General features: G+C 45.6%; 1 protein-coding gene across 3 annotated transcripts in view; it reads right to left on the bottom strand.

The window, feature by feature from the left end:
* BOC (BOC cell adhesion associated, oncogene regulated) overlaps positions 1-22,927 on the bottom strand; it is a 74,544-nt gene extending 51,617 nt beyond the window's left edge. For all 3 annotated transcript variants that reach the window (XM_037835570.1, XM_037835572.1, XM_037835571.1), the window contains exons 1-2: positions 22,733-22,927; positions 18,138-18,229 (exon numbers count right to left, since the gene is read on the bottom strand). The gene's annotated coding sequence lies outside the window, so the exon portion shown is untranslated. The remainder of the gene's footprint in view (positions 1-18,137; positions 18,230-22,732) is intronic.
* Between the last annotated feature and the right edge of the window lie 285 nt (positions 22,928-23,212).

The following is a 23,212-nucleotide window of genomic DNA, read 5'->3' as shown; positions in this document are numbered from 1 at the left end:
CTACGATTTTCCATACGTCATGGGCTGAGTGTTGGCTTGCTCCTTGGTGTGTTTCCTGAGATAACATATCCTATTCTTCTTAGGTGTCTACTGCTTTCAATGGGTACTTTTAGGTAGAATCAGTGTTTCTGCCTTTCTCTAAGTCTGCTTATGATACCTAAGGTTTGTGTTCAAATCAAATGGGATCATATTTTCTATGCCCTAAGAAAGAGGACTTTAAGCTTTTAGGATGTACCTTCATTTCTGTTGAGGTCCTGTGACTGGCTTCTTTATATATTGTACCTTATTTGCACTGTCTACCAGGCTCTAATTAATTCCTTTTACATTGGTGGTTTTTGTGAACTCTGAGCACCAGAAGACTTGGAAGCAGATGCTCCTACTTCCTCTCCAGTCGTTATATCACCATTTTATTGCATTGTTTACATGATCTGTGTGTGTGTGAGAGTGAGTGTGTATAAACGTATATAGAGCCCTCGCTATAAGCTGTAACTGGAGGCTCCCTGGGGAAGCTCCATCACACTTTTAATTATTTACTGTCCTAACTATTAGACCAAAGATTTCAGGGATCACGGATGGTGATTATCTTATTCACAAGGGCATTTTCATAACCTAACACAGTTCTAGGTATTCGGCAACTACCTGTTGAATGAACAAATAACAAATGACCTGAGACACAAAGGTGAAAGGTCATGGCAGAGAGGAGAGAGAACTGTAGCCATGTAGACAGGAAGATTTTTTTCAGTAAGAGAAGCTGGGCATTTAGGGATCTTTAAGAGTTGAAAAGACTTTGATTTGCATTGTTAGCTGGGCAACACAATTACCAACGATTTCAATTACACTGTCACTTGCAATCATTTTCTATGTCCCTTCCTCATGATGATGAGCAAACATTGATAACAGGTCCACGTCCACACCCTCCACGAGACTCAGAAACAGGACTCAGGTTCTGTGGTGCAGAATGAAGGAGCATCAGGACACTTCTTCTTGGCCTGCCTGGTTTGGGCTGATTCAGGCAAATGCCAGGCAAAACCACCCCCAATCTCTAACACACACACGTGCACACTCATGGACACACACACACCAGTCCCTAACATGTTCGTGCATGCTCACAAGAAATCTGAAGCATTCCAGCGAAAAGCTCAGACTTGGGTTAACAATGGCTTAACTGGTGAAACAGCCAGGATGGGAGAGCGTAAGTTACCACTCTTTGGGGCACATCTGACTAATTTTGACATGGACCATGTCCTTCCTAGACTTTCCTGCAAGCAAGAAACCCTTGCCCTGAATTTTAAGAGGAACCAGCCATAAGATAACAAAATCTATCTCACACAGGGATTTTGAAGGAAAAATAAGATTATATTAGTATATCATCTAGAGTAACAACTGGCACAAAGTAAGTGTTCAATAAATGACAGACTCATTAAATTTGGAAAACTCCTTTCAGAGTTACTTTTAGGAATATTCTCTGTCTGAACCTTGCTGCAGATTCAGCCCTAGTATTTCAGCCCAAGTGGTTAAGAATAGGTCATCTCTCAGGGGCTAAACACCCCTGCCCAGGATCTCCCCACATCCTGCTCTGGGCACGTGCACTCACTATCTCTACAACAGACAGACAGACGTACACACACTTTCAAGTCCTCACACAGCAAACAACTCCAGCTCCAGCTGGCAAGTGTGTTTTAGAATCATGACAGTTTACTTTCTTTCCCATCTGACCTCATACAAACTCACTCTCTTCAGCACTTCCCTGACCCCCCAATATACACAGTCAGTCCTCTACCCCACTCTGAATCTTCCCTTTCTCAATTCCAAAGCTCTTTAACCCACCTAAAACTTAAACAAATACCAATTTGGAAATCAAGCATGCTCACAGTATGTTTGTCAGTCAGTCCCTGCTTTTTGCTGGGTACCCCCCACCCCCACCTCTGCCAGCTCTCCCCAACTTGTGCAGCCCAGTGGCCTTGGTGCAAGGCTGGCACATGCAGAGAAAGCAAACACATAGAGTCTTGCCAGCTGGATCAGGCTTCACTGTTTACAGCAGAAGCAAAGTATGGGGAACTAGAGAGATGCACTGAAGGGAGAGGGGTAGGGGGCTGGGGGGAGTGGGGATTGGATAATCCCAGCCTCCTGCTCCTGGGCTCTGCCAGCTGCAAAGAGGGTGGTCCCCTGCTGAGGTTCTGCCGTTCCTAGGTGCATCACAGGACAGCAATCCACCGCGGGTGTGGCTAGTGCCATCACCATGCTGCAGGAAAACTGCGGAAGTCCTTGAGGGCACAGACAGTGCTATCTTGCTCATGTTTGTAGCCCCAGCACCTATCATGGTGCTTGTCACATAGTAGGAGCTCAAATATTTGGTGGTTAAATGAATAGACGAACTTGCCTCCCACTTACCCACAGGTTACAGATTGGGGGGTGAGGGGGAGGTTAGTGAGGAAGGCATCAAACAGCATGTCCAAAAAGCTACAAGATGTTAAAATATGCTACCAAAAATAATTTAAGAAAATGAAAAGGAGAATCAGGTTTCTTTACTACGGGACTTAACAGAGCTTTTAATATGCTCTTACATTTTGTGAATCACTCAGAGGGGAACAGAGAATGCACTGAAGACCCAAAGTACTTACCCTCTGGTTTGGACTTACTTGACCACAGGCCTGGACTTACTTGACCACACTATCCTCTTTTCTCAGAGTACCATTAGGGGCGAGAACTTTATCAAACACACCTGGGGAAATGGTGGTCTAAGAGGAACTGGAGAAGGTCCCCAAAGCAACCTACAATAGTATGATCCCTAACAGTTCTGAAATATATATCTGAATGTGATTAAAAGGAGAATATATATGGCAGTAGAATATAATTTTTTAAAAATCCATTTAAAAATTTTTTTAAAAAATCCTAAGTGAAACCATGGACTATAGTTAATAGTACAATTATAAAAATGTGCTGTCTTCAGTTTTAACAAATGTTTCACACCAGTGCAAGGTGTTAATAATGGATGGGTGTATGGGAATCCTGTATTTTATGCAAGATTGTTCTCTAAACCCACAACATCTCTAATAAAAATAAAATAAAATAAGTATTTAAAAAGTTACATATGAATATATGGTGTATAGTTATTTGGATTGGTGTAGGAAAATGTCGGGAGATACACAAATTTTAACATTATTACCTCTGAAGATCAGGCCACTGTCATGCTTTACTTCAAACACTTAAGACATATTCAAAGCAGGTATATAGTATCACTTCTGTAATTAAAAAATGCAGTTCTAGAAAAAAAAAACTTATCCCCAAATATTATCATGTCATCACTGATAATTTACCTCCCACAGGCCTGGGGAGGCCTCATTTCCCTATTGGTTCCAAGGACCTCTAGAACCATAAAATGTTGCTGTATTTCTCATTATCATATCTAAAGAGTATCCTGTGTCATCTCCAAAATTCAACTCCTTTGGCTTGTAAAGACACCACCTTTAATTCCAGGATTCTGCTGCTTCCACAGAATATGGACAAATCTTTTAGGAAAAATGAAAAAGAAAACATTTAATACTGTGTTAACCTCTGCAGATCTAAAATTATTTTGTTTAATAAATTGTATAAAATATACCGTCTAGTACTTAATTTGCTGAAATTATTATGTAGGGCATATTAACATCTAAAGACTGCCTTTCTTCCTACCAAATGACTAATTTCCTAGTTCAACTGGTTTGTAAATATAAATTAAAAGTCATTAAGATTTAGTGAATGTAGTACATCCAAGGTTTTGTCACAATATGATAGTGAGGCAAATATTTAGAATCAGAAGAAACCATCAATCTTGGCATAAAACAAAGAAAATTATTTGACCACTTATTGAGTTAATACATGCTAATGTACACACATTATCTTGTCTAAGATCTCAACACCCCTATGAGGTGAGGAGAATTCTTATCCCCATTACACAGATGCAGCAATTGAGGCTTAAAAAGATTAAGCAACTTGCTCAAGTAAAGGATTCAAAGTCAGGGCAGTCTGCTTCTCCTGCCTGCTGCTCTTGGCATCCTTCCCATCAAGGAGCTATAGAATGAATTGTTTTCACAAAAGGAACTGAGAAAGGCAGAAAAAAATGGAAATAAGGCTGAGTTGGAGTAGTGCACTTGCCAGCATCTTTCAGGAAGGAAAGGTCTGACAGATTCCCACAGTTCCCAATGGGTCCCAGTTCCTGCAGACAAGCTGCACCCGCACCTGTAAAAGCTCATCCCAGCACGCGCACACACACACACACTCACACTCACAGCCTGAGTCAGTCCTGACTGCCTGTCTTAGTTTTCCAGGGCTGCCGTAACAAAGCACCACAGGCATAAACAACAATCATTTATTGTCTCACAGTTTTGGGGACCAGAAGTCCAAAATCACGGTGTTGACAATCACGTGGTCTCTGAAGTCTGCAGCATTCTGGTGGCTGCTCGCTATCAGTCCATAACTCAATCTCTGCCTCTGTCGCATGGCCGTCTATCTCTTCGTGTCTCTTACTACTGTGTCCAAATTTCCTCTGCTTATAAGAACTCCAGTCATCTTGGATTAAGGGCCACTGTGATTCAGTCTGGCCTCATCTTAACTGGGAGGCTCTTCTAAGATCCTATTTGCATATGGGTTCACGTTCGCAGGACAGGGGTTAGGACTCGGACATGACTTTGCGGGGGACATGATTTAATCCATAACGGATTCAAGCTAAACAGGTTTGAGTCTGAGATCCAAGTCATGTCAATAAAATCTTTCCCATTTCTTAACCTAGACTCTCATCTTCCCTCTTGTCCTCACAAGTACACAAGCACTATATCAGGGGACCCCAATTTTGGCTGCATGGGAGACTCATCTGTGGGTGCTTTAAAACACAATAATGCCTGGGCCGCACCCCAGTCAAATTAAATTAGAAACTCTGGAGCAGGGCCTGGGCGTCAGGATTTTCAAAACTCTTTCCCAGTAACTATAATGTGCAGCCAGGGTAGAGAACACTGTACAAGTGTCTCTGCTATGGATTTTCAGAGTTGTTTTGGTAAAAGAATGTCTGCCAGAAATGCCCTGTTTTTTTTCAGATGCAACGGTTGAAATGGAGAGTTTTGCATAGAAATGCTCCTGATTATATTATTTAAAAGAAATTCTTGTCATCTTCAAGACTAGAATAAACACGTTTCATTCCACACATTTAATGTTAAAACATATTAATGAATAATTTTTTTTTCCCAGAAAGCTTCTCTTGGATTTCCTCAGATATTTTCTAGACCTTGAGATTCCTGGTTTTCTCCTCTGCACACAGCAATAAAGACCCAAGGGGAGGACATCATTGTGAAGAGCATCTACGTGGAGGACCAATACAGCCTCCACCACAGCAAAGAAGACCCTCAAAGAAGCCCCTGGGCCACTGCTGCAGCCAGCACGTGAAGCCCCTGCAGGCTACGGCCACAGCTACATTACTTCTGGGGCAGGAAGAGCAGGGGTGCCCAGGAAGAGTTTAGCAGGAGGCAGAGAACATTTCCAAGTTTATGCAAACTTCAGCACTTGCACATCAAAGCCTGAGATGCCACCAGTGATTCCCTTAATAAAATCAGAGCAGTCTCAAGCGATGACATACCATCAGGAGAGGCTGAACAGGACTTGGCAGTCCCGGGGGACCACCCCCAGTTACCAACACCCAGACCAGAAGGCAGAGATGCGATTTGAGAAACCTGCTGTTTGAGACCCTAAAGGAGTCACGTTGCAGTAGGGTCCCCACTGGGGAGGCAACAACTCACCACCCCCACCCTATAGCCTGGGTCCTGGCCCCAGCCCCTCCCACTCCAGGAAAGAAGCTGTCTGCTGCCCAACATATACCCTCGCTGGTTTCATCTCCTTCCAAATCTATTTTGTGTCTCAACTTCTGCCAAGAATAAAAATTAAAACACTCATACACACCATGCTGGGAGTTTAAAGTGGAAAAGGCCAGGCAGAGCGTAGGGGTGGACGGTGGGGAGCAGGTTCGCCAATGCAAGTCAGAGCCTGGAGACTGCCCACCCCTTGTGTCGTCGTCGGCAGGGTGGGCTGGATCTGAGGGGAAGTGTTTGCAGCTTCTCTCCTCACCTCCATCCAACACCCCCACCCCCACCCCGCCCCTGCACAGCCGAGCCACAGAGCATTCCAGAGGCGGGAAGAAGACTCCATTCCCCACACAGAGAAGAGCCCAGTTCCTTGCTCATCCTCTCTTGCCAATTTCCAAATGAATAAAGTGGTGCTTGGAATGACACGTGGCCTCGATGGAGCAGGCAGCTTGCAGGCTGCTTGTGGCCACCCAGAAAAACGGGTCTGGAGCTGGGATTCTCAGAATCCTGTCCCACCACACCCAGGGCCTGCAGATGCTTGACTCTAACAGCCAGGGCATCTCCACTCCAGCTAGCTTCAGCTCTCTCCTGCTCTCTCTCATTGTTGACTTCCTCCTTCTGCACAGAATCGGAAGCCCCCACGCTCTAAAAGGATCACACCTAACCCTTCACCCCACCCCTCATGGAATAATTTATCTTACAAGTCAACAAACACTTGTTGAACACCCATTAAATACCAGGCCCTGGGAATACAAAGATAAAATACAAGCTTTCACTAAGAGCTCAACATCTGTTTTGGAGGAGAGAGAAATATCTCGGTGCAACATGGAACAATTCACACTCAAACTCAAGTCCCTTAGGCTAAGGACCTTTCCTTTCCACTCCACTGTTACCAGGGGATAGAAGGGGCAAGAAGACTCGGTGACACACTTCTTTTGGCGGGAGTAACCCTGTGGCATCCACCTTTGTCCCATCCAGCACCGAGCACAGTAATGAACACAAAGTAGTATTAAAGAAAAACAACGTTTGTCTTGATAAATGTTGAGTCTGAGTGATAGGAACATGAGGTTCATTTTACTCATCTTTCTGTTTTTGTGTATGCTTGAGTTTTTTCTTTTTTTAATTCAGTTTTATTGAGATATATACACATACCATACAATCACCCATGGTGTACAATCAACTGTTCACAGTACCATCATGTAGTTGTGTATTCCTCACCCCAATCTATTTTTGAACATTTTCCTTACACCAGAAAGAATCAGAATAAGAATAAAAAATAAAAGTAAAAAAGACACCCAAATCATCCCCCCATCCCACCCTATTTTTCATTTAGTTTTTATCCCCATTTTTCTATTCATCCATCCATACACTGGATAAAGGGAGTGCAATCCACAGGGTTTTCACAATCACACTGTCACCCCTTGTAAGCTACATTGTTATACACTGGTCTTCAAGAGTCAAGGCTACTGGGTTGGAGTTTGATAGTTTCAGGTATTTACTTCTAGCTACTCCAATACATTAAAACCTAAACAGGGTTAACTATATAGTGCATAAGCATGTCCACCAGAGTGACCTCTCGACTCCATTTGGAATCTCTCGGCCACTGAAACTTTATTTTGTTTCATTTTGCATCCCCCTTTTGGTCAAGAAGATGTTCTCAATCCCATGATGCTGGGTACAGATTCATCCCCGGGAGTCGTATCCTGTGTTGCCAGGGAGATTTACACCCCTGGGAGCCAGGTCCCACATAGTGGGGAGAGCAGTGAGATCACCTGCCAAGGTGGCTTAGCTAGACAGAGAGGAACACATCTGAGCAACAAAAAGGCACTCAGGGGGAGACTCTTAGGCACAATTATAGGCAGGTTTAGCCTCTCCTTTGCAGTAACAAGTTTCATAGGGGCACACCCCAAGACAGACGGCTCAGCATATCAAGCTGTCAGTCCCCAATGTTTGTGAGAACATCAGCAACAATCCAGATGAGGAAGTCCAACACCTCCACATCCTCCCCCAGCTCCTCAGGGGGGCCCCAATATATATTTTTATTCTCAGCCCAAATTACTTTGGGATGTGTTGCTATTTTACTCTAACCTATACAGACCTACCACATCTCACTTCCTATTCAAAGTTCCATGTAATCATGATGTTTGAACATTAGGTTTTCTTTTTATTCAATTTTATTGAGATATATTCACAAACCATACAATCATCCACAGTGTACAATCAATTGTTCACAGTACCATTATGCTTGAGTTTTTTAGTTAAAAATAATAATAAAACTTGGTTTTCCAAAAAGATGACCAGAATGAGGTCCTTCCAAACCTTCCCAAACGTGCACCAAATTCCAGGTACATCCCCCCACCCCCTACCCAGTGTTCTCTCAGTTAAGCTGAAAGGTCTGTCTGGCAGGTTTCAGTGAGTGCTGGCTCTGGGGGCTGCGGGAGTAGACTCTCTCTTTGACCTTTGCAAGCTCCCCAGTGCCCTGAGCCAAAGAGGCAGCCCAACCCCTACAAAAGGGTCTATCCCCCAGGGTCCCGTGGGTTCAGGGACCTGGAGCCAACTGGCTGTCCACCATGCCCTCTGCTTCCTTTCCAGATCTACCCTGCCTTCCCCAGGACCCTAAACAAATTTCACCAACAACACACCCCAACTCCAGCTGGCCTCTCTTTGTCTACACAGCTAAGTGCGGCAGCCTCTGGGTCCAGAGGGAGGAGCACCAGGAAAACTACTTTGCCGTGTGAACCTATCACTTTTCTCTGGGGGTCCATTTCTCTGCCTGTAAAATTCCCAAACATATCATAATTAACAAAACTCTTTAAATAGCCAACTTCCCAAAAGGCGATGGGCTCCTAGGAGAGAATTATACATCAGCAGCTCAAATCAAGCCAAAGCCAGGGTAATCGAAACAATAGCGGCCATTTGGCACATACCTGGAGACTAGCACTCTTCCAATGAGATAACATGGACAATGCAATGCGATGTGAAATGACCTCTTGTTTTGATTTGAGAAATATTCAGAGACTACGTTGGAAGTGTTTCAAGGGCAGCAAGCACACTGATGGGTAGATTCTCAACAAATAATTGATCGGTTGACTGAACAAGTGAAAAGCCACTCTTTGATGGTTATAAACATGTCTTTGGACCAATGTGGGAAATGTGTGAAGAGGTGTTGATGGTGCTGCCCTGGGCAAGCCTTTGCTGGATACTTGGATAACCAGAAGCAGCTCAGGGTGAAACCTCAAGCCACTGAAGAAAGGTAGGCAGCAATGGACATCACTAGCTTCTGTGGGTGGCACTGTTTACACAAGGAAGACATCACCAGGTTAGAACCCCCAGCTTGGGGCAGGGAGACGAGCCTCATTTTGGCTGAGATGTAAAGAAACAAGGTCTCACTGACTTTCCCCCATCAAGACCAAGGGCATTAGGCACTGGCCTTCTGGTTAATTTCCTGAGTGGGGAAAATTAGTTCTGCCTGCCTTAAGATTCCATCTCAATTGGACACGCCATTCCTCTTTACTTCCTGACCTTCAAAGTATGTAGAATTTAGTCATTCAGAAGCCTCCCTGCTCCACTGCCAAAGAGGCTGGCTTTCTTTGGAGAGGGGAGTGGGGTGACAGTGGAAATACGGGGGTCCCTGCCCTGGTAACCACACATTGCTATTGAGGAAAAGTACCAGGGAAAGCCCAGATTTCACCACTGGACTTCCTTCCACCACCAGATCTGCAGGGCCCCAAACTTTCTCTGAGTCTCCAGCTCTAATAGGCAGCCAACACCACTGGGATGTTTTCAGATGGCCCCAACTGTACAGATTGCTACTCCTTACACCAAAAGTGATTTAAAAAAATAAAAAGGCATTACAGGATATTTATAAAATCAGCCTTTCTGAGTTTTTTTTTCTCATTAATCAGAAAAAACAAATGCTTTGTCAGATCACGTATTTGTCTTTTGGTTCAGAGAATGGGGTTCCTAGGCATATATTACCTGGCTTGAACCTACAGGAGAAGTCTGTGATTCCTTCTCAGGACTCTCACTGAAACTTCTTGTTGGGGAGGGGGGAGTGCAGAATGTGAGGACTGTGACTTCAGGGTGCAGGGTGGATTTGGTTAGGGACACAGATGGTGCAGTGGGTCACTGCCCTCTGCTTCCCCAGGCCACCTGTGAGGCAAGGAGGGCTACTGAAGGCACAGTTACAGCCTTCCAGGGTCTGGAGTTAGACCCAGGAAGACAGGGGGCCAGGAGGCTCCCCCCTGATTACCTAATTAACAACAAAAGCCACAAGGACCACTTGCCTATAAAGTGTCCTTTTCTGAAGTGTTTAAAGAGCAAAGACTCTCTTGCATTAGTACTCACAGTATCCTCAGGGACAAAGCCGGGGCAGGTATTACTGCCACGGGGGGAGCTAGGTAGAGCCACTGAACGGCAGCCCAGGGGTTATGTTACTGGCCAGGAGACAAGGCGGTGGTAGTGTTTTGGATCATCACTGTGGGACTTCCGTGGTACAAAAACTGGCTTTCCAAGTAGTTCAAAGAGCCGTATTCCTCCCTCATACTAAGCTCTGAAACCCCTGGCCACATGAGAAAGAAGCTGGTCTAAGAAGGAAGCTGGTCTCAGCTCTGTTTATTCCAAACAAGAAGCAATGGAAGCTGTGGTTGAAATTCAAGTCCCTGTTCCCCAGGGTTGGAGCTCTCTCTACCTAGTAACCCTCTTTTCCTCAGCCCTGGAAACTTTTCAGCCTGGTTCATTCAGATGATCAACTCAAACCCCAGATTCGCAGGTACTTTCCTTTTCTCTAACTCTGATTCAGAATTGGAGTGGGGTTGGAGGAGCTCCCTCCTTCTGCTCCCATTATAAAAACCATCATAACCACCAATCTCTCAGAGGACCTCGTTGATCAGAGTGACTGGTGAATACCCTGCATATCAGGGGTCCTGCCACCAAACTCCCAAGGAATCCCAGCTTGCAAGGCTGACCTGAGCAAGAAGTGCTTCTTAGCAGGGAAAATGTTCTCAATCTCTTTGCACCCAATTGGGCTTCCTTCCTATTGACCACAAAACAAGCCCCAAACGCCTAATCACTCCCAGGGCTCTACCAGACACTACCGGAAACTGGGAGGGGCTGAAAGCCGCACCCTGAAGCTGAGGGACCTGTGGCTGCCACTGGAGGTGCAGGAGTGCTGCCTGCCCAGGGAAGCCCACTTCCTCACCGCCCGTTCGCAGTTCCAAAGCAAGTAAAATAAACCATGGAGGAGGAAGGCAAACAGCCCCATGTGCTACTCCCGTCTTTATATTTAGGAATGGGATGGAAAGGTCCTCACAGCTGATACTTCCAGATGTGCAACCAAAACACAGGCAGCTCCTGACAGTTTACCAGCCTGAGTTAAACTCACAGTAGCACCAGGACCACTCACGTTCCGTGGAAGGTGATAAAAGGACAGACATGCTGCAGACCCCCAGGGCTCTGGTCAGGTGGGTCTCTGCACAAGGCTGCCTGCTCCTTCTCCAGCCCCTTGCTCCCCAAGAAGACGTGTGTATAGGGCAGGGAAGGAGAGACGGCCAAATTTAAATCCGGAGAAGGCTTAGGCCATTCCCCCAGCTCCCTGAGATGCTGTGAGATGTTGGATTTGGGGGATTTTGGTGGTGCAATTTCTCAGGCAACGTTCCCACCTCCATTCTCAGCACAAGACCTCTTGGGATCTTCACCCCTATGTTCAGTCCTCCTTAGCTTCTAAATCTAGAACCAAGTCAGAAATGACACAGCTGCAATTTGAAGTCATAGCCCTCCCTGTCTCGGTGGACATCCAAACATGCTGTTCCTGGTGCTTCCATGGGCCTATAAGCTCTCCAACAACAGAGACCGTCTCTGTTGCCCGCATGCCTAGCACAGGCCCAGCCCCACCAGGCCCTCATGTGTGTGTGGAACTGAACTATTCTCAAATTCAGCCCAGGCTCCTCCTGTCCTTGGCTTGTGGTTCCAAATCAGATTCTGCAGCACTCCAATTCAACTCAGGGAACTGCGACAGTGGGGAAGTAGATGGCCCAGGCACTCTTAGGAAACCCAGATGAACAAGCTGACTATAAACTCTTGTGGGACAGAGAAGGGATGGCCTTCTCTGCACCTCCTAGCCACGCCCTGCACAGTGCTGGGCATAGAGCAGATGGTCACCAAATCCTTCTCAAGCGAATGAAAGAGGAAGGGGCAGAGAAGGCACCCATCCTTACATTCACCTTGGAGTCAGTCACCTTGAGGAAGTGAGAAGGAACTGGGCCCTTTGGCTACAGCCCGGCACAGCACTTCCTGGCTTTTCTAAAACAGGCACTCTCTAATTACTAGAATTCTCCGTGCCTCTCCCCTCTACTTCCCCATATAGATACACTCAAGAATGAATTTTTCTTATTAGATCTATATACAATTATTTCACTTTGTTCAAGATTCTTAATACACAACCCTTAAGATTCAGGAGAGCTCTGCAGAATAGTGAAAAACTTTCTAAGCACCTACTATGCACCAGATTATATTCTAGACACTGGGGAGACAGTTACGAACAAAACAAAACCCCTGATCTCATAGATCTTTCATTCTAGAGGGGAAGCAGGGAATAAGCAAAGAACAAACAAATACATGTCAGGGGGAGACAACACTGAAGAAAAATAAATTAGGTTAAAGGGAGAGAGAAGGTTAGTGGATGTGTTATTTCACAGAAGGTGGTCAGGGGAAGCCCTGCTGATAAACTGAAAACTAAGCAAGGGCCTGAATGAAGTGAGAGACAAAGCTGTGCAGATATCGGGATGAGGCAGAGGGCACAGCAAGCATAAAAGCCCCGAGGAGGGAAACTGCTCAGCTAGTTTGGGGAGCAGCAAGGAGGCCAAGGTGGCTGGGGGAGTGGGCGGAGAGGAGGGGGTTCAGAGCAGCAAGGGGTGGGGCTGAGGGCATTGTAAGGACTTTGGGTTCTTCTTCCATCGAAAAGGGAAGCCATGGAGGGCTCTGAACAGAGAATTGACCTTATCTGGCTTACGTCTCATAAACATGACACTGATTGTGAAGAAGGGACTATGGAGTTGGGGAGGCAGGGGAGGGTGGAGGTGGGAAGGACAGTTAGGAAACTACTGCAAAAATCCAGGTATGAAACGCGGACAGAAGACTAAAGCGGTGAGAAGTTGTAGAATTCTGGATATATTTTGAAGGTAAAACCAATATAATTTGCTAATTGAAAGTGGAAAGAACAAAGTCAAGAATGATTCCAAGTTTATTGACATAACTGGTAGAAAGGAATATGCCGAGTTGGAGAAGACGATGCAGGGAAGACTGTGTGGGACCTACTGGGGCACTCTGCTCCGCTGTGCACTACTTTCTCGCCATCTTCTCATTCCTTTCTCTCTGCAGACCTTTAGAGCCAACAGGGTCCCATGAACATGGCCTTTCACCTACTCCTCCTCCTCAGCTGCTCAATCCCATCAGTAACTCTCCTTTCACTCTGCTTCCCTTTCCTTTTACTTTCAAAGCAACAACATTTACCACATAACAAATGCTGACAATGCATTGCATATGTTTTATATGTATTATCTTCCTTCCTCTTTGCAACAACCATAGGAAACTGGGGTCTCAAAGTTCAGGTAGCTTGCCCAGCATCACACACCTGACAATTGACAGAGCCAGGATTTACCCTAGGTCTGTCTAGTTCCTTAGCCAGAATCACAGCACAATCTCAGACCACGCCGTGGCCCCAGAAATGCTGCTTCCTACTAGAACAACTGTCTTTCCCCAGCACTGTGCCTTTTTCCTAGTGGGATTTACTCCAGACTTCTATCCTCTTGGGTGAGGTCCACCAAAAACTCTCCCAACTCCCACTGTTCCCTCCTACCTCAGGAAGTATGTTAACTGGAATTCTCTTGCCACGAGCTGTTTTCTTCTCCCAACTCTGACTGGATGTGAGAGCCTTCATTGTCTCTTCCCACAAGGGAGAAGGCATTTTATCTGGAGGGACCCTGAAGGGTGTTTGGCAATAGGACCAAACCATGTCCAATCCAGGCTCCTGCCCTCAGAAAACAGAAACACAAGCACACAAGCAAACACATCCCTGGTGCCTAGACTCTAACCTCTGGCCAGTTTCCTAGAATTTCTTTTCTCCTAACTCGTCTTAGGGAACACAGATGCCGAAGCCTTGGGCTTTCGAGGTAAGCAGGAACATTTTATGTCAAGTGTTCCCTTGTGCCATTTCACTGCATCCTCATCGTGCCCTGAGACCCCCAGGCAGCCTGCATGGATGGGGCATAAAGGTGCAGAGTTGCTGTGATTTCCTCTCATTTACCCAACTAGTTGGTCATACGGTATCTTAAACCCAGGTGACGTGTCCCACCTAACCCCGAACTCCCTGACGTCAGGTTTTCCATATTTGTTAAAGAAAAACAAGGAACAGGGTAACTACATGTCCTCCGCAGCCAAATCTCCACCACTCTCCTAAGCACGTAGGGAGAGGGCTGTTTCACTCCTCTGCAGGTAACTGCCTGCTGAATTCTTTTTGCTGGCTGCCCTGTGAGAATTTGCCTGGAAGGTACCATCTCCTGTCAGTTACTTGTCTGTCAAAGCTGCTACTTCCTTCCCCAGGGTATTTTTCTGTACAAGCTGCCACTTCTCCTGACCAAAGTATCTGCTCATCTTCTCCCCCTCAGCCCCCACCCAGGGCACAGAGGACTTGCTTGATCAGACTTGCAGAGATCTTAGGTGGAAATGGATTCATCTGGCAGCTATAGTGGAAGCAGTCAATTCAGACGATGTTCCAGGAAAAAAAAAAAGTCAAGAGACATGTTCTGAGATAAGATCCGATAAAATGGAAGCAGTTTCACCACTGCCAGTGAAGTCCGACACTAGCTGCCAGACAGTCTCATGCTCCTGCCGCTGCATCATTCAAAACCTTCCAGTTGTTGTCCTAGTTTTAAATTCACGTCTCTTAAGGGTAAGTCTCATAAAGCCCCCATCCCCTTCCCCTTACACTTTGTTAGTTGTAAAAGAAACAGTTCTCCCAAGCTAGAGGGCTCTCCGATGGGGGAGGGATTGTCTGGGCATTCTTTTTTTCTACAAAGCCTGAGTTTTGGAGTCAGCTAGCCCTGCAATGAAATCTTTTTTTTTTAATCTTTTAAAATAGATTATATTAAATAACCTAAGATGATAATTACAAAAGCTTTACACAGTAATTCCAAGTAGTGAAAGGCAATTTCCTTTTAAAAAAAAAAAGATCAAACAGTCCATATTCTGTTTTGCTGCTTTATACACAGGAATGATTTATTTTATACATTAATCAGTCCTGCAATGAAATCTTGGCTCTGCCACTTATCAGCTGTGAGACCCAAAACAAGTTATCACAATTATTTAAGCTTTAGTTCCCTTATCTGTAGGACAGGGTAATAACACCATCTTCCTCAGACTGCTGGGAGGTTGAAGGGATCATGCCTGTGGTGCTTAGCACAGTGGCTGGTATACAGTAGGTGCTCATTAAAAGGCAGCCATTCTCCTTCCTACCAGCTGGAAGAACAGCAATGGAATGGAGGCAGGGCAGTGCTGTCTCCCCTGCATGGAGGGTTGCCGACATCAACCTGCCCTCCAGTTCCACTGCTGATTCCCTAAGTGATGGGGTGAGAGGCTGGGCCTGAGGTTTACTTCTCCTCCTGACAAGTGCGAATAATAATTCCTCCCTCACTCGACGAAGGCTGCCTGCTGCTTGTGCATGCTCACCCTCTCAAGAGGGAGGCTTGCTACATGAACGCAAGGCTTCGTTTGCGAAATCAGGGAATAAAAATTAACTCCATCACAACACCACCTTCAGGCAGCCTGTTCAATTCTTTTCATCCACACTCAAGACCTTTATGGTGTTTCAGCGACAGGGGATTGGCTGCCAACGTGAAACTTACCTATAGAAAGCCACCTTGTTGTTCCCCTTTAGGGAGGAGAGCAGAGCTCCCCCCACCCCTCCTTTCTCTCATTGTCAAAGACCACCCAGTGAAACTCGCTGGCAAACTGCCACAGTCCAGGGAGGCTAAAGCCAGGCCTGACTACTCGCTACAACAGAAGGTTACAGGATGAGAAGCATCTGACTGTGGGACTTTCACCTGGACCTGACTGCCATCACAGATGACGAACCACTAGAGGTAACAATGAAGGGTTGCAGGTGACCGTCTTAAAGCCATGTAAACTGGAAGATTCATTAGAGTCTAACTCTTGGCTCTAACACAGCATGTTCTTAATGTGATTCGTGAACACATCCATTCATAATGCCAGTGGTAAACAGCAATGCATTTCCATAACTTTACGTGGCCCCACTTGCAAAACTGGTCACTGCGCTGGCTGATTACATTATTAAATCCCTCCACGCTTGGACAGTTATGTAAAAAAAGAAAGCTACCTTCATATTACTGTGGGATGATATTCGTTAGACAAAAAACAGAAAGAGAGTCAAGTTGGGGAGATGATTTGTGAAATAATTAACACAGCCTCTGCTTTCACAGAAAACTAATAAACCCGGAACCACCAATTTTCCTCTCCAATTAATTGTGACCCATACCTAATAAACCTGTCGGGATTGTAATGTTAGGTAAGCTCAGACTAGTAAAGGCACTTGGCTGGGACTAATCTGGCAAAATATTGGCAGGACCAGGGAAGGTGGAGGAGGGATCTCTTTAAGAGTCAAAGGCCAGCCCCACCCGGGTGGGGAGCCTCTAAGACCAGCCAGTTCTGGCTAGTCATCTTCTCCTCACCCATAGTTCCCATCCTGTATGACATTCACCTGTAAAGCAGCTTAGGAGGTTCCTGAGCAACCAAGGAGCCCAGAGATAATCATTTGTTCCTAAAATAAATGCCCCCTCACTTGCTACTCTAGGAATGATTTCAGAGTTATGCAAACCTACTGCAGAATGGAGGAACAAAGGACAAACAGAATTAAAAGGTAAAAAGCTGAATATAGACATTTAGAAGGTTCTTTGCCTCACCTATAATTATACAAGTGTCTCCAGGATTCTCAGCTAATATCTGACAGAGTTGAGGAAAAAAATTACACATTTCCTTTCCCCACTGAAAGCAATTCAGTAACTTGTTTTAGAAACTTGTCTAAGACTCAGATTTCTGAGACTCTGTATTCAATGCAGACATTGCAGGTTTTAACTTTCCTAAAATTTAAAACTACTTTGAACCTGAAGTCTCAATTCTCAAGAATACTTAAGCCCATATCCAGTAAGGAAAAATGAGTTTTCAGGGAGAAAATGATGAAATCACGTACAGGCAGAAGTAAAAGAACATTAACATACAGCCAGTTCTACCTCGGAGATTTTGATGCCCCTCCCTCAAGAGATCTTTCTTAACTGACCCAGTACAAGTACTTTAGAGTTTGTGCCACAATGTTCTTGCATCCCTTCCTTTCAGTAATGGTATTCTGGATGGCTTGGGCTCTGGGATCAGTCCCTGCCAGTACATGTCGTGATGCCATGCATACAGTAAGTACTCAATAAATGCTTGTTGAAAGGATGAAGGCTCCAACCTACACACACTTCATCACCCTCCACTTTGTCCAATGCTGTCCAAACACATTTTACAGAAGAACAAACATTCCTTTGCCATACTTTCCACTGCTCAGCTCCTCTTGGGTTATTTTTCCTTCAACCCTACTAACTTGGCTCATTCTGTGCACTCTCCTGTTACTAACCAGGAGAACTAGTTGAGATTTTCCTTGACATTTTCTCTGGCCACCAAATTAAGCTGACTGTGTCTTATTGGCCACAGCCTGTCTGCTACGATTTCTGTCCCAAACATCAAAGACCTTCTTTGAAGATAAGGCCAAATTCATCATTAGGAAAAGAGAAATTATTTCCCAACTTTATTCCAGAAGATGGAAAAAAGTGGAATCCCTTTGGTTTTTGTTGGATCAATGCTGTCCAGTACATCATAATACAAGGCGTTCTCAGTAATACCATTGACAAGAGATATAAACACAGGGCTTTTCTCACCCAGACCAAGCAGGAACATCTCCACAGCAGGCTTAGACTCCAAATCTAAGTGGTTGGTATCCAGCAGGTTTGCCAGTGTTTGCCCCAGGATGAGGGGTGCCCACAGGGCCACCCCAGGGCAAAGAGGCCACCACAGACTTCAACCAAAAGGGTACCTGCGTCAAACTATTAGCAACTGGAAGCTCAGCCTTAATTCCACTCAAAACTGCATTATTCCAATTCTAAAGGATAAGAAGCACTCTTCAAGTGGCAACACAAAACATGACAGAATGGCTGCTCACCCAAGTAAACCAGAGATACTAGACTGTGAATGGAAAAACCTCACCTGCTTCTTCTACTTCATAGCTGCTACCCTCAGATGGCATGAATGTTGACAAGATTTCAGGGGTCATGGGTTCCAGGAAGCTTGTTCTGGGTCTAAGGGAAAAAGAGGAGTGTCTCATCTTCTGAACAACAAAGTAAACAGTTTCAAGTATTTGCTTTTTGTAAGGTGCATTGCTATAAGCCATAGTTATTCCTTATTACTCCATTTAATAAACAAGGAAACAGAGGAAAAGTAATTTTTCTAAAGTCATAAGCCTCTCTAAACATCCAGTTGCCTGGCTCCTTGCCAGAACTGAAATGAACACTGGATTAAGGAAAATGATTACATTTCAAACTGTTGATCAACATACAAAACCATTACCTTTGTGTTCAGCAGTCCATTTTGATCAGTATTCACCAAATATTTCCTAGGAACACATTATAAGCTGGCCTCATACAAAGTAAAGTAAAGTGGGCTTGCAGGGAAGTGGCTTGGGATGATAAGGCAGCAAACGAGGAATGAACACAGCAAAAAATCAAGAGCTGACTACTACATGGGTCAGTCTGGAACAGAAGACTCCCAACTATTTATCGGACAGAGTCACCTGTGAGAGGGCTAAGGATTTGGATTTTAACTCACAAACACTTTTAAGCTGGGTAGTAACTTGGTTATGTTATGGAATTGATGGAGGATGGGTGCTGTGGCAATAGGCAGACAGGGTGCCCAGTCAGATGTCAGCAACAATTGTCAAGGGTGTGCACTAGCATGGTGGTAGCAGAAATGGAAAACATGGTGCAGATGGCTGGAATAATCAAAGGAAGGGCAGGAAAGACTTGGCAACTAATGGGACACCCTGGGCAAGCTTGGGGAAAGAGTCTAACTGTGGCAGCTGAGATGCAGGAATCGATTAGTTCAGTGGTTTGTGTCAGTGTGAATGGAGTTCACAGGCAGAGCCAGGGCTCCAACCCAAGTTTCCTAATCCTAGGGGCATTGCCATTTGAGACAGATCCTCTGAACCTTATTTCCTGCTTTCTATCTCTCCTTCTCTATCCCTTACCAATTCCAAGGGCTCCAAGGAGCAAAAGGCTTATTGAGGAAGGCTTTTTGAAAAAACAGATTTCTAGATTAAAAACAAACACCCTCTCTCATCCCACCTCCCCAACACCAAATACTTGATTCAGCCTCATAAATTATGCAAATATTACATGTTTATGATTGCCCATGATTGCCCATGTGGGAGACTTAAGTTTTGGGTTGTTCCCACCAATAGGAAAGTGGTTTCTCATAGTAATCACACTGTGGCTCCATAGATTATTAAATAAAAGGCATTAAAAGAGAGAGCATTAAAAAAGAGGAGCACATTTTGGTTGGTCATACCTGTTCTCTGTGAGTCTGGTCAAAATGTAGGTTTTTGGAGCTACTTCAGAGATATTTCACTAAAAAGAGTATATACTATTATCACAACTATGCAAAAAGTATGTATACACATGATTGGAAGTAAATACCTGAAACTACCAAACTCCAACCCAGCAGTCTGGAATCCTGAAGACAATTATATAATAATGTAGATTACAAGGGGTGACAGTGTGATTGTGAAGACCTTGTGGATCACACCCCCTCTATCTAGTGTATGGATGAGTAGAAAAATGGGGATAAAAACTAAAGGACAAATGGGGTGGGATGGGGGGATGATTTGGGTGTTCTTTTTTCACTTTTATTTTTTATTCTTGTTCTGAAAATGTTCAGAGATAGATTGTGGTGATGAATGCATAACTATGTTATCATACTGTGGACAGTAGATTGTATACCATGGATGATTGTATGGTGTGTGAATGTATTTCAATAAAACTGAATTTAATTAAAAAAAAAAAGTATGTATACACATGGATGAATGAAAACAAGTTGTGTTCTAGTATAGAATTATGTTAATTTTGAAAAACATTTTCTTTATTAGGCATAGATGCTTGTGCAAAAAATAAAAATTGGTATTGGGTGGGGAGCCATCCTTTGACTAAGAAAATTTAGTCTCCTGGTACAAGGAAGTTCTCAGTCTGGTGTCTGATGCACTATTAGTGTTTGCTGAATTGGAGTATGGGGATGACAAGAAGTTCCTTATCTCTCTCCTCAATTCCCATTCCCTTCCCCTCTCCCATATTTTCCCAGACAGCAAAGTTGCTTAGAGTTTGGAGGAAAAAAAACCAAGCTACAAATGCTATAGTATCTTTTGGTACCAGGTTAAAACAGTCTTATTTGGAGGTCTGAAAGTACTGGGCAGCAATTATCTGGTGCACTTGGATAGTCCTCGGCTGTAGTTGGAAAGGCACAGAGAGAGAAACCACTTAATTCATTTGAATCCAGACTCTCCAAGGGTCCCATGGAACACTATGTGGAACACTATGACCACCGGGCTCGCACTTGCCCTCCTTTCTGAAACCCTGTGGAGGTCTGTGGGGAAGTCAACTGAATTATTTCATGAGTAAAATCTCCTATTCATTATCAGGCGATGGAAACCAAAAACCCAGTTGGTGAAGAGAAGTGTGATCACTAACACTTGAAAAAGTACTTCGGAGAAAGGAAAATCTCCAGACCCATTTGAAGGATTGAAAGGAACATAAATCACTCTCTTTGTCACAAATTGACCAACCAATCAACAGCTAAGCAGGTTCTTCCCTGTCCATCCCACCCCCTTCACCACAGTTGTGGCAAGGAACCAACCTCCATCCTGACCTCTAACACACTCCTCTCCTGAGCAGTCAACAGGCTGTGGCTTGGGCAATTTCTTCTCAGTGAATGTCTCGTGCAATGTTACTGTTCTTAAAAGAGGATGAAAGGGACAGTGTCTGATGGTTTGATCCTTAGACTTTAATCCTTAGCCTCCTGAAGGGCTAAGTTCTGAGTAACGAATGCATATGGCAGCAGGCAGTGTCAGCCAAGTGGCACAATGAGGCAAGCCCTACTTCTCTATTTGTATTTCTTTCCATAAACTCACTCCAAAATCTCATGTGGTAGGAAAAATCAAAACTCCATTGCTGTTTCCACTTCGCCTCCATCCCACTGACCTCAAGGTGCTTTAGGATTACCATGGGAACCTTCTGGGTTTCAATTACGAGACCATTAAAAAGTGCCAATTATAAGACCTCAGAAATGTTCCTGGGAAACCTGGTACACACCTCAAAATGGCCAACCTCTTGCCTCAGATTTGCTTTAAGTAAAGTTCAGAAAACAGGTCAACCAAATGGATAGGCGCCCTAGCCCCCACTTTGGTCTTCCAAGATTGTTTTAATATTTTCCATGTTGCCCTTGAGAAAACGGAGATTGATTTATTGGCTGTAACCAAAGAAATCAAAAAACCAGTCATTGACTAAATCAGAAATATTTGCACATGCAAGAATTTTGGAAGTTGCATTCATTACATGGCCAATGATTGCACAGTTCTAGGCAACAAAGAATTGAGTGACAGATATGTGCTGGGTCCAGGCATTTGGAGATGGCACAGGGGTCTGAAACCAAAATATACTTTTCACTCAGTCCACTCTAAGAGGTAACTCTGGGTGAGAAACTTATGTGAACCTACATGAATTTACAGAGAAGGGTTGAGGGGAGGGGCAGAACACCCCACCACACCCAGAAAGTGCCTGTTTAGGATTGCTGGTGTGTGGTTTGGGTATTCTTAGCTCTACTGCCACATCTCTGGGGCAACGCAACGATCTTTCAAGTAACTCTACCTCTGCCACCACCGTCCCCAAAACAAAACAAAAATTCCCAACACTCCTTAAACTTCTCCAGGCCAGGTCTGCTCACCAAAATTCTCCCACAGCCTGTAAAACCAAACAAGGGCTGAGCCCCCACAGCCCCTTGCCACTTGTCCTGAGGTTCATTTCCCCACCTTCTCAGTTACACAAACAAAAATCCCAATAGCACAACCCCAGGAGGAGGTTGCATGCCCACTTTCTCACACCTTTCTTTCTACTACCCCGACGCCACAGACACCTCTGGACACTCCACTCCAGCCTTGGATGCTTTTCTGTGGAACTTTGGCTCCCCGACCGCTCCATCCCTCATTTTAGTGTTTTCCTTTTTAAAAAGTCAGCTACGATAAACCTTCAGCCCCGAAGAGGCCAAAAGGGTGTCGGGGTGGTTGTATGTATTTACAAACATCCATGTAGGCTTCTTCCACGGCCTGGCGCGGGGAGCCGGAGCACTGGTGTCAACGTTCAGAAGAAGTTTGGGAAGCTGCCCGGGCCCTTCTTCTACCCAAGAAGCTTCCGGTAACCGCGGGGACGAAATAACCACCACCCGGCCAGACGCGGCTTCCCCCGGGCCCGGGCGGCGGTTCGCAGGCAGCAGCCCGGAAAACCCCGACTGTCCGCCGCGCCCCAACTTCTCCAGCCCCGGCGCTGAGCGCGCCCCGCCTCGGCGGCAGCCTCCAGCTGAAGCCAGTCTCCCGAGCGCTCGGATCCCGCTCCCGCCGCCGGCGCGTCCCGGGTCAGCCACCCGCTGATGCTTCCTCGGCATCGCCCGGCCTCAGCCCGCCTCCGCTCCCCTCCCCTTCCCATACCAACAAATAAACACAACTTCTTGTGAAAACAATACAAACTTTTAGCGACTTGACTCACCTCTGGTGCAGCCGGTGCCGGGGAAGGACAAGCCGGGGCCCGATGGCCAGGATAGTGAGCACGGGGAGAACCACACAGCACCGCTCCGCACAGACACACAACACACGCACTGTGACACCCAGGGACACAAAACAGGAGAGCAGCCGCAGTGGGACCAACAAAGGAGCCTCGCACGGAGAAGTTGCCGGCCGGGGAGGGAGGGCGCGTGCGGGCGCGCGTGGCTGGGGCGGGTGGGAGGGTGTGTGTGTGTGTGCGTGTGTGTGTGCGCGCGTGCGAGTGCGCGCTCGGCGGCCGACACTGGCGGGCCGGCTCAGGGTTCCCGAGGCAGGAAGCGGGGGCCGTGGCGGCGGCGGCTGCCGGAGGACAAGGCAAGGGACGCCGCGCCCAGCGCAGCCGGTCCCTCCATATGGAAGAAGCTTTTTTGGATGACTGAACTCGCAAACAATTCCTTCTTTTGCTGCTTCTGCCTAGGAGCCTCCC

The sequence above is a fragment of the Choloepus didactylus genome, chromosome 1 (assembly GCF_015220235.1).
Source record: "Choloepus didactylus isolate mChoDid1 chromosome 1, mChoDid1.pri, whole genome shotgun sequence".
NCBI classification, from domain to species: domain Eukaryota; kingdom Metazoa; phylum Chordata; class Mammalia; order Pilosa; family Megalonychidae; genus Choloepus; species Choloepus didactylus.
The sequence above is the reverse complement of the archived record's forward strand: the minus strand, read 5'-3'. Positions and strand labels throughout refer to the sequence as shown.